Source organism: Dendroctonus ponderosae, unplaced genomic scaffold, assembly GCF_020466585.1.
Source record: "Dendroctonus ponderosae isolate FM_Combo_2020 unplaced genomic scaffold, Dpon_F_20191213v2 Dpon_F_20191213_3, whole genome shotgun sequence".
In the NCBI taxonomy this organism is placed as follows: domain Eukaryota; kingdom Metazoa; phylum Arthropoda; class Insecta; order Coleoptera; family Curculionidae; genus Dendroctonus; species Dendroctonus ponderosae.
The window spans coordinates 885,839-897,170 of record NW_026018508.1 but is presented as its reverse complement, the minus strand read 5'-3'; the positions used below and the strand labels follow the sequence as shown (position 1 = coordinate 897,170).

Below are 11,332 nucleotides of genomic sequence, written 5' to 3'. Positions count from 1 at the left end.
CTTTTGTAGATGGAAGCTACTCGCGCTTGTGAAAAGTCGAGACGCAATTCTTTTGACCAACCAAAAGCCCAAAACACTGTTCAGATTCACTTGAATTTTGATGAATTTCCTGCAGAATATTTTCGCAAACACAGCTTTATCGACTAATTACGCCGGATAAATAAACTGGACAGTTGAAATGTTTGCCAGCAAGTCTTTTTCCATTTTACTTCAATACATGTTTTTCCTCTTTAAATTTATCTGAAAATTGTCGCTTTCCTTTATCATCACACAAAGTTTGATGGAATTACTCCATACTTGTGAACAAATATCAAGAACCGGATTTACAACGGTGGGGAAATTCTGGATTAAGAAACGTGATACCTGACAGATTCCTCTGTTTGCCCGGTTGTTGAAGGGCTAAACAGGTTCGCTTTAAACCTGATTTGTACACGATCAGCACAGTTTTTTTTGGTCTAACTGAGAGGAAAATGACCCCAAACTAACTAAGTTTTAATTGGTTTGATTAGGACAGTTTAATTTGGACGGGAAATCACGTATTTACCATTTTCGAAAGCATTTTTACGCCTTGAGCAAATTATCCCGACCCAAATTAAACTTTCGCAATTGCAATTTAATTGCGAATTATTAAATTTGTTGTTTTCTGTTTGCAACAGCTTGGCCAAGGGTGGACTGGAGCCAAATTGCAGAAACAGGAATTTATGACAAAGGCCATTGATTCCCTATCATATTAAGTGCTCGAAGATTTATCGACGGATAAGATTGATGGGGAACAAAATAAATAAACTTAGCCGAGTGATGGGCAAGTTTTTCCTGTCTACTGTGGATATATTTTAATTCGACTTTAATCAAACAAAATTAGGGAAATCACGTTTAAAAATACGTGAGCTGAACAGAGCGCATCAGTGAGTCTTTCTAACAGAAAGAGAAAAAACACTCCTAGAGGCGTGGCCTAAACAAAGCTCTACTACCAACTAGTTGCTCCTTCTCTTTCCAATGCTAACGTTTACCGAGTTGCTTTGTTCCACTCATATATTCTCGGAGTGGAGGCTGAAGTGAGACATACAAACCGTTTTTGTTTGTTTGCATATTTTTTGCATCTTCCCCCAATTTTTCACGTAAAACCAGCTTTAAATCCATGTATGCGCTGAACAATCGATACATTGGCGAATAAAAAGCCATGCATCGATATTCCGTGTAAATTTCCACCCCCCATGAATCTCGAAGAGGAAAAGCAGCCGTAACTGTAAAAGTTACGTGGTGTTTTTGTTTCGGGGGGCCTATTTACGATACTTTTTAGTGCAGAAATATGAAAAAGGCCATAAAATACCATTTTATATAAATGTATTCTTAAAATAGTCGCCTGCTTAAGTGCAAATACTTTGCGATTTATGCGCGTTTGTTAATAGAAATCGACTTGGTTTGGGGCATTTCGAAACACTTATTTTGAACACTTTCAAGCAAAACTCGTTAGAAACTCGTGCATTTTTCGGGCTTTCAGGCCGCTGTCGAATAGAATAGTTCATGAGGTTTTACATGCCACTTGAGCTTGCGAAACGTCTGGAAAAACTATATTCCACTACGACCTAAAAGTCCAAAAAATTCACCGGGTTTAAACAAAAATATCAACGGTTTAAAATGCTTGATATGATGTAAAACTAATTAGTTTACTGACGAAACTTGGAATTAGTTGTCGCTAATTTCCAGAAACCGCTTAAAGATGTTTCCGGAATAATTTAGATGAAAACTTCCATGTTTTCAAGGCACTTACAACGTCACGATGCGAAACTTCAAAGGTACGTTTCCGGTTTGCTTAATCCGGTTAGGAAACCGGGGTTTCCTAGTTGAGCTTTTCAATATGCGACTGTTGACCCAAACCAATCGTCTAAAAGCTGACGATTTTTTCAACATTTCAGTCTTCTCCTTATCAGATCTTTCAGTAGAAACTTCCAGGTGCCAAAAGTTTCGAAGAAGCGCCCCCAGTTCAGATAACAATTTTCTTTATTCATGTTCTAGCTGAAAGCTCAAGCGATTTGCTACTGGATTATCCAGCATGGATTAGTAGAGTGGATTAACAGCTCAGACTTGGAGGTAGAGAGACCTTTGCTCGACATCTCCGTATTAATTAATTTTAAAATAACTGTAACAACAAGGAGATAAGTCGATGAATGTTGGTAATGTACACACGGCGGTCTTGTTTAACTGGCGATTTAACAACAACTGAACGAAGACATTTTGGGGAGTTTTTAATAGTATTTTGCGGCCAAACTGCTAGATTTATAGCCGAAGTATTAGCCTTCGCTCGAAAAAAATGGTATTAACTGGAAGGTTTTTCGTCTTCAATTACGTCGCAAAGGCCCCAAAGTTGTTTAATAAACAAATCAGGGCTGTTTAATGAATGTAAGAAGTTAAAAATGGCTTTGGTGTAATCAATCTTTCCCCGAGAATCTCCCTATAGGCGCAGAACAAACAGCAGGTGCCCGATAAAATTTTCTATCGCTTTACCGAGTAAATAATTTCAAGGAGTTGAGGATATTAAAACCTCTTTGAGGGTAATTGGCGAGAGGAGCAAATTTGCCGCTGGTTTAATTTCAGCTGAACATTAAGTCTGAGACAGTTTTACATTGTTTTACGTTGCTAGTACTGGTAATCATATTTCGTCAATTTAAGGGCGAACAAATTCATAGTCCTCGGACGACAACAATCTGGTTTTAATGATAAATTAGAATGTGTAAAAATGACCCCGTTCGAAGCAAAGCGACGAATCAAAATGATTGATAATAACGAATAAGAACCGGTAAATATTGACTTTCAATCTCCAGAACTGTGAATACGTGAGACTCGTAAAACGGTGCGAAAATAATGCCGAATTCGATTGGCGACTGAATTTTTCTGCAAAGAAATTGTTTCGATAATCCATCAAATAACGCACGATATTTTCCTTGTTGCCATGATGAATATTCCCGACTGACTGCCAGTGGAAATTATTGGCTATGGATTTACCATGATGATTCACTCAAAGTCGGGATTGGTTTCAAATTTAACTCCAAAATTTTAATGGAAATCGGAACAAAACATGGGAGTTTCGACTGAAAAGTTAAAAGCCGTGGGTTATTGGATTTTTTCCTGGCATTTTGGTAGAATTATGGACGTTTTTAGCAAACCAAAAATTAAAAATATATATTTGTTAATTTCAAGTTTTTGTTCTAAAAGCGTTATTTTCAGTGAAGCAGAATACTTTTCTGAAGAGCCCGTGCAATTTTCGGCTGCGGGTTTTATACAGAAGTATTTTAAATCCTTGACCAAACTTATTTACCTTTCTGTCCGGAAAAAACTGTATTTTTAAATCAGGAAGTTTTTGCACTAGAAAGTCTCATTCATCTAAAGCAGAATACCAGTCTAAATACAGGGTGTTTCACGGTCAGCGTCCATTAGAATGTTTTGAACAGTAATACGATTTAAATTCTGCAAATTTGGATAATAGGATTTTCGAGAATCTCTTTTCAGATGAAATAACAGCGACATTAGGCGACTTCCGGTGATACCGACAGTTGTTTGAAACTCACATATTTAAAATGGAACATCCTGTATAATGTTTTTGCTTGTACTCCTTTCTTTATTTCCAATAACTTTTATGAAAAGTTTTTCTACCCTATTTTAATACTAGTAAAATATAGTTTTTTTTCTCAAAATTTTACCATTAACATGGTGTCGCCTAAAATTGAATATTTTTCAAAGATGAAAGAGTGAGACCCAATATCTTAGTTGCAAAATTAGACATTATCGCAAAACAAAATCTAGATACAGCAAAATGGAAAAATAACAATTTTTATTCTGTCAAAAAAAACTCGAAAAACTTTATTATTTTAAATTAATGAGTTTTACAATAATTCACGATGTAGTGGTATTTGCGGAATTTTGTGGATTCTATATACAATTTGTGGAATTCTGGCAGACATTGCCAACATTTCGAAAACCTGCCGTTTTGGCGGTTTTTTTTTTCTGGTATTTTTTTCTTTTTATTCAAAGAGTGCTATAGTCAGTTTAAATTTTTCGTTTTTCTGTAAAACCGGCTTTTTCAGTAATTCAAATCGGTTAAGAAACGTAAAATTTACTACGATTTGAACGTCCACCAAAAAAAAATGGTGGACCCATAAAAATTTGTTTTTTACACTTTAGGCAAACTTGAGCTCTCGCTTACTTAAAAATTCACATCTCCCAGAGTAAAACAAGCAGGCAGTTGCATCTTTTGCGGGCTTTGTAATATTCTAATGGACGCTGACTATGCGACACCCTGTAACCATACCACCAATGAATATTTATGCTTCGGATTTTATACAGTAGTATAAGTATTTTTGATCCGTGACTGAACTTGAGCTTTGGTAAATTTATGGACGTTTCTATCAGATTAGGAGAAACAAACATGTTTTCCAATTTTACCAGGCTCCATCACTGAAAGAGTTATTTAGTATGAAGGAGAATACATTAATCAGTATCTTATGAAATTTTCAGCTTCGAGCTTTATACAAAAAAATCCTTAACCCAACTTGACTGTTTATAAGTTTTTCTAGCAGTCCAAGAAGGAAAAAAAGGTATGAAAATTCACAGGTTCTTGCGCTAAAAGGTTTACCTCATATAAACAATAATACTCTGCTAAATATTTTACAAAAACTGCTCTTTCAGCTTTGAAACGGAAGCATTTTTAATCCCGAACTAAACTTGAATTTTTAAATGTATGTAAGAAAAAAAATCTAGTTGACTCTAAAACTCTAACTCTAAAAGGTTTTGCGCTTAAAAAACATGTTTTAGGAAACAGAATACGTTGCTGAATAGTTTGTAAAAAATTCAGTTTTGGTTTTTAAATAAAATCATTTTTAATCCATGGTTAAAAACTCTTGGTTTTGTTAATAAATATATTTATTTCTTTGCACTTTAAAATTCAATTTATATTCACCTTTATGTTAAAGTTTGTCGGCGTTAATTCGCTTAAAGAGAGTTTCCAGTTCTTTGGTAAACTGATGTTTAACTCCGGAGTTTTTTAAGTGCACTTCAAGCCTTGTTAGTAGTTTCAACGTTTACTTAAGCCCGACATTACGGCAACTATTTGAGCACCAAGTCAACAGTAGTTAATTAAGGTAACGGTTTTTGTATTTTGTAACTTTTTACTTTATAAACGCTAACTACAAATAAGACTGTTTGCCCCCCAAAGTACAATGATAGGGAAGAATGTCATTATTTGAAACTGGGGCCTGAAAGTATTGGAAAATGTCTTCTAAACTTCCCCAATGTTTAGCCCAATTTATCATCAGGAATATTGTACAAAAGCAAATTTGTGATTTGACTACATTCAAGCAGGCGAGTTGAAGTACAGGAAAGGAATTTAATTTATTTGTAATCATCAAGAACATTAACGAGTGCCATATTTCCAACGCACGAACTTTGTTAAAAAGATTATTTGAATCTCGAAACATGTTAGTCATATTAAGAGAGGGAAATTACAGAGAATAACGAGTTCTCTTTTAATTAACTTTGGGTTTTAATTAAGTTTTTTTCCTGTGAGATTGCAAGTGTTGTGGCAAAAGTAGAAGCTCGAAATTGCAAAAATATGTTGATAGTGAAAACTGAAAACCAGATAAAAATGTACAAAATCTATATGTGTGAAAATGAAGCGATTTGATTGAGGTTGGGGAATTTTATGGATGTTTAAAGTTCCAACTCGCATAAGAATCTGTATAGGGTTTGCTTTCTTTCTCCCCTAGTTCAGGAGAGGATTTTTTTCCAGGACCCATCTACCCACTTTTGGGTTTTTGGGTTCCATAAAAATTAAACTGCAAACGAAAAATGGCAAAAAAAATTTATATTTTTGCTCTAAAATTTGCCTGGTGCAAACCTTATAATTTTCGCAAATTTTTGCATATAATTTTTCTGCCCCCAAATGAAGTTTCCAATCGAAAAAACTTACTCTTAATGAAACATGCGTCATCCAAAAACCTTTTCTATTGAAATTCAAAAACGTGTTTTCTAAAAATGAAAAAAACTCCAGTTTGAAACGAGGACATTCTGACTACAATAATGTATAGATGAAGCCAATGCACATAAAAAGTTGATATGTGCAATAATAACGTCGATTTTTTCGATTTTAGGACAACTAAATGAATCGAAATTTCCTAACTTTTCAGCAAATTAAATTGAGGACAAATTTCAACTTTACAATCCGTGAAAACCCAAAATGAATCAATCAAGCTGAATATTAATGGATGTATTTCTATTCAATTCAAAAAATTTCCAGCTACAGTTTACATGGGGTTTAAATCGAGAACTTTGATCTCCGTTTAACACGAAATGGGTTAAATTGGGCAAAAACCTATTGGGGCACATTGAAAAAGTTATTTATGTGAAAACCGTTTCATTCTGGGAGAATTTAGGGGTTTTGTGGGCGTTTGAAGTTCCAGCCCCCATAAGACCCGGCACTGAACCTTCTTACTCCTCTAGTTCATGGATGTTTTTCGAAACAAACGAACCCAGTTTTGTATGTATTTCATCCATCTCTTGATCAAAATACTTCAATTTCCTCAGTCCTTTTTGGTAAAGAATTTAAAATACCTCAAGTTCGTGAACTTCTACTTAAAGCCACGCTCTCACCTTGGCAAAAAACTCGAAAATTTGAGCAAAAAATGCAGTATTTTGAAAACTAACCATTTGCAACTATGCAAATAAAAGTGAAGTTTCTGGGCATCCGTGGAAGAAAATTAGTTAAGAAAAGAAGAAAAGAAAACTCCCTGTTAGCACAAAAGTAGTTTCGTATCTTTCAAACTCAAAGCCCCGAATATTTATTCAGCGTCTGAAGCTCCACCGCAGCCACATTTTGAATATAAATATATCTGTAGACAAAAGCTAAACTCAACGGAAAGTTTCGTCGGTTTTAAACCGGTTATCTTAGTGCTAAATTGCAAAGCCGTCGATATGCATTGAAAATGCATACGATGCCAGAAAGTTGTCCTCCCAGTGCATGGGGATTATCCCAAGCAGGCGTTTTATCTTGTTTAAGTGTAGCCCTTTTAGCTATCAGTCGCATGTATCATCCTGAAAAGGGTCCATGGATTAACCGCCATTTCAAAGGTTGCGGAAAATGATCAGATAAAGTCAAGTGTGAATGACCAAGACTAATAAAATGTGGGGCAAAGGTCTCGATTGTCTTCGCCTTCTTCAGACGTTATTGCAAATCAAAGGGAAAAACGTTAATTTTTGCGACTTTGATATATGAGTGGCCCGGATTGAAATGGATGAACTTTGACGGTTTCTTGGACCTTAAATAAAATCTTGTTAAATAAGAGGTTTTTTGCAATTTTGTTTCGGCACTGTTTTACAAATAACATACATATTGGAACTGCAGATCATAAGCAAAGTAATGCCAATGTGATTTTATGTGAAACAAAATATATTTCACATAAAATCGCACAACTTTACATACGGTGGCGCATAAAGAATACACATAATGTCGGTCTCTTTGTATTCATGTAAACATGGACTGTCAACGGCAATTTAATCTGGATAACAACAATATTACCCGTACGTTCGTGGAACGACACGTCCAGGTTAAAATCTGGAATGGATGTATTATGATTTTCATTCAATTTACATGCCAATGGAGGCGAATTTAACGCATTTAATGCTGAGTAGTTACACGCAAAACTATTGCAATTTACGCCTCAAAATGTGCCTCATTGGCTATTTTTGGAATATTCGTAAATCAGGAAATAGTTGCTTGAAGATGGTTATTTGGGAATTTTAAATGAAACTCAGCTTCAGAGTTGAGAATTTGTTGAGTTGAGAATTGTTCAGGCAGTTTACTTTTCGAAACTTATCGCAAAATTCAGGATTTTGTTCAATTTGATTGAAATTTTCAGGCGGCTGAGAAAAAAGTATCTTCTAGAGATTGTTAAAATTTCAACAAGCTTCTTTACTCTGGATTAGACGTTACGAATTTTTATCGGCGAGCCGGCACTTGTGCACCGGACAAATTAAGATTTTGCCCGATGTAAATGATATTTTGATGCTTTCTAGATTCAAGTGTCATCTATCTAACATTAGTAGTTCAAGTTTCTGCTTGCACTAGAATGAAAGTCGACATTTTTTTCGCGAATTTACAGTTGCTTGAAAGCGGTTAAATTCAGAAGAACATTCACAAAACGCGCGAAAGTTAGCATTTTTCCGGATTTCAATGATACTTTGAGGAATTTTAGATTCAAGTGTGTTCTATAGAAAATCAGCATTTAAAGATCCTTCTCGCTCTAGAATTGAAGCTGAAATTTTTTATTTGAGAGTTGGCAGTTATGCATTTGCGTCAAACCGGTCGTTTCCAGACCAACAAAAAATCACAAAACGCGCAAAAATCAGGATTTTGCCCGATGTAAATATCCTTTTGAGGACTTTTAGATTCAAATGTTTTCTATAGAAAATCAGCATTTGAAGTTCCTCCTGGCTTTAGAATTGAAGTTGGATTTTTTTATTTAAGAGTCTGCAGCATAGAGTAAGTAAAATAATTTATTATTACTTATTTTACTATCTATCTTTCTCTATGGTCTGCAGTTGCGTGAAATCGGTCATTTTCAGATAAACATTCACAAAGCGCGCAAAAAATCAAGTTTTGCCCGATGTAAATGAACTTTTGAGGCTTTTCAGATCCAAGTGTTTTCTATAGAAAATCAGCATTTGAAGTTCCTACTCGCTCTAGAATTGAAGTTGAAATTTTTTATTTAAGAGTCTGCAGTTGCGTGCAACCGGTTATTTTCAGATCAACATTCACAAAGCGCGCAAATATCAAGTTTTGCCCGACTTAAATAAGCTCTTGAGAATTTTTGGATTGAAGTCTCGACTACAGAACATCAACATTTGAAGTCAAACCGGTAATTTCCAAACCAATAAAAATTCACAAGGCGCGCAAAAATCAGGATTTTACCCGATTTAAATGATATTTTCAGGGTATTTTTATATTCAAGTGTTTTCTATAGAACATTAGTAGTTCAAGTTCCTACTCGCTTTAGCATGGAAGTTGAATTTTTTTATTAGGGAGTCTGCAGTTGCGTCAAACCGGTCATTTTCAGACCAACATTCAGAAAGCGCGCAAAAATAATAATTTTCCYAATTTAAATTATTTTTATTCAAGTGTTTTYTATGGGAAATCAACATTTGAAGTCCCTCCTCGCTGTATAATGGAAGTAACAATTTTTTATTTGAGAGTGCAGTCGCRTTAAACCGGTTATTTTGAGATCAACATTCACAAAGTGCACAAAAATCAGGATTTTCGCCCATTTAAATGATCTCTTGARAATTTTTAGATTCAAGTGTCGCCTATAGAAAATCAGCATTTGGAGTCCCTACTCTAATGATATGAAAATTGATTTTTTTTTATTTGAGAGTCTGCAGTTGCGTCAAACCAGTAATTTTCAGACCAACTAAAATTCCCAAAGCGCGCAAAAATCAGGATTTTGCTCGACTTAAATTAGATTTTGAGGATTTTAAAATTCAAATCTTGCCTATAGAAAATCAGCATTTGAAGTTCCTACTCGCTCTAGAGTTGAAGTTCGAATTTTTTATTTGAGAATTTGCAGTTGCGTGAAAGCAGTTATTTTCAGAAGAACATTCACAAAGCGCGCAAAAATCAGAATTTTGCCGGATTTCAATGGTATTTTGAGGATTTTTAGATTCAAGTGTTTTCTATGGAAAATCTGCACTTGAAGTATCTACTCACTCTAGAATGAAAATTGCATTTTTTATTTGAACCTGCAGTTGGGTCAAGCCAGTAATTTTCAGAACAACATTGAACGCGCAAAAATCAGAGTTTTCCGGATTTAAATGATTTTTTGAGGATTTTTAGATTCAAGTGTTTTCTATCACTTGAACATAAACGGATCTTAGATCAACTAGATCGAAAGTTTGAATTTTCGCCTTAAGACTTTGCAATTGCGTGAAACCGTTCATGTCCAGACCACCATTTATAAAGAGTGGAAAAATCAGGATTCAACAATTCAACAACACGACAATCTAAATAAACTTTTTCGGAATTTTTTACACAAAATTAGTCTGCTTTTGCTGAAATAAACCGTTTAGGGCAGAAGCTTGCACAACTTGAGAAACAATGTTTTTAATTGCGAGAAACACGTAAAATAGAGCGTTTGTTTGGTTGGAACACGTTGATTTCAATTTGCCACATAACGTGAGTTAGAAGTGAGTGAGCACGACAAAGGAAATTCTGGAATTGAGTCTGAAAGTTTTCGTCATTGTAGTTGCTCATAGTCCATTCTAGATGCATGTCAAAGCCAGTTCGGTCGGACGCCGGAAATCTATTTATGCACAGAGAGCATTCCGTAAATTTGCGCATATTCTAGTCACTTTGTCAGCCAACAAAACTCCACCTTTGATTTGATATTGAAGAAAATGAATGTAGACTTCTATTTTGTATCACATTTCAGGCTGAATTCAGTGAGTCATTTGCGTGTAGGCTTTCCGAAGTGAACACTCGATCAAACTGAATAACTTAACACTTAATAGCGGCAGGATCATTGGATTGTTGGCTTAAATTAATCGAAATTCCGTAGCCTAATGTGAACGTGTAATTGCTGTAGAACGCATTGGCGTCGATATTTTGGTTTCAATGAGTCCTTTTGCCTGGTAATTATTCTATTGCAACAACTGGCATTTAATACCGCGAATTTACATTACTGGAGAACGCTCTCAAATGTAGGTCGAAAACATCATAAGAACGATGTGAGTTTCCAAAAGTTTCCGCATCAGTAATAGAGCCAACAGTTGCAATTAGGACGGTTTCATTGCAGTTAGTTAAGCTGTGAAAATCACCATTTGCTGCCGGCTTTTTTCGATAGCTTTCCTAATTCAGCAGCAACAAACAGTTCAATCAACTGCCTACTAGAGAAATTTTTTAGGAAAATGTGACCAGCGTGACGCAAATAACCGCAAATTTCACATGCTGGCATTATTTCCTCAATAAGTGCTAAAAAATTCACTGCTTTGTCATACAATATGCGTTTAGTGCTAATTATTGGTCACACGTACCGTATTGTGTAGGTAAACACGAATTAGTTGGATTTGTTGATGAATAGATTTCTTCATGCAAACATTTTTTCATGTATCAATCGCCCTAAAACACGCCGCATTATCCACTAAATCCCTATTTATACATGTATAAAGTGTATAAAACCCCAATCTTCCAATAACATTTCGTCGTTCTTTTCGTACAATAATCAAATAATTAAAAACTTTTATTCACTGGGCTAAATATCGATTTGGTCCGCACTCACTATCATTTTAAACT

At 35.0% G+C, this 11,332-nt stretch overlaps 1 protein-coding gene across 4 annotated transcripts in view; it reads left to right on the top strand.

Annotated features, from left to right (window-relative positions):
- Nucleotides 1-11,332, top strand: part of LOC109542568 (diuretic hormone 44) — a 37,937-nt gene that overhangs the window by 16,165 nt on the left and 10,440 nt on the right. Inside the window, exons 1-2 of one of the 4 annotated variants that reach the window (XM_048664951.1) lie at nt 1,879-1,953; nt 2,017-2,091. The exons of 2 other annotated variants lie outside the window; for them this stretch is intronic. The gene's annotated coding sequence lies outside the window, so the exon portion shown is untranslated. Of the gene's footprint in view, nt 1-1,878; nt 1,954-2,016; nt 2,092-8,386; nt 8,531-11,332 lie in introns of those variants that run through there. One more of the 4 variants, XM_048664950.1, reaches the window with a different exon arrangement.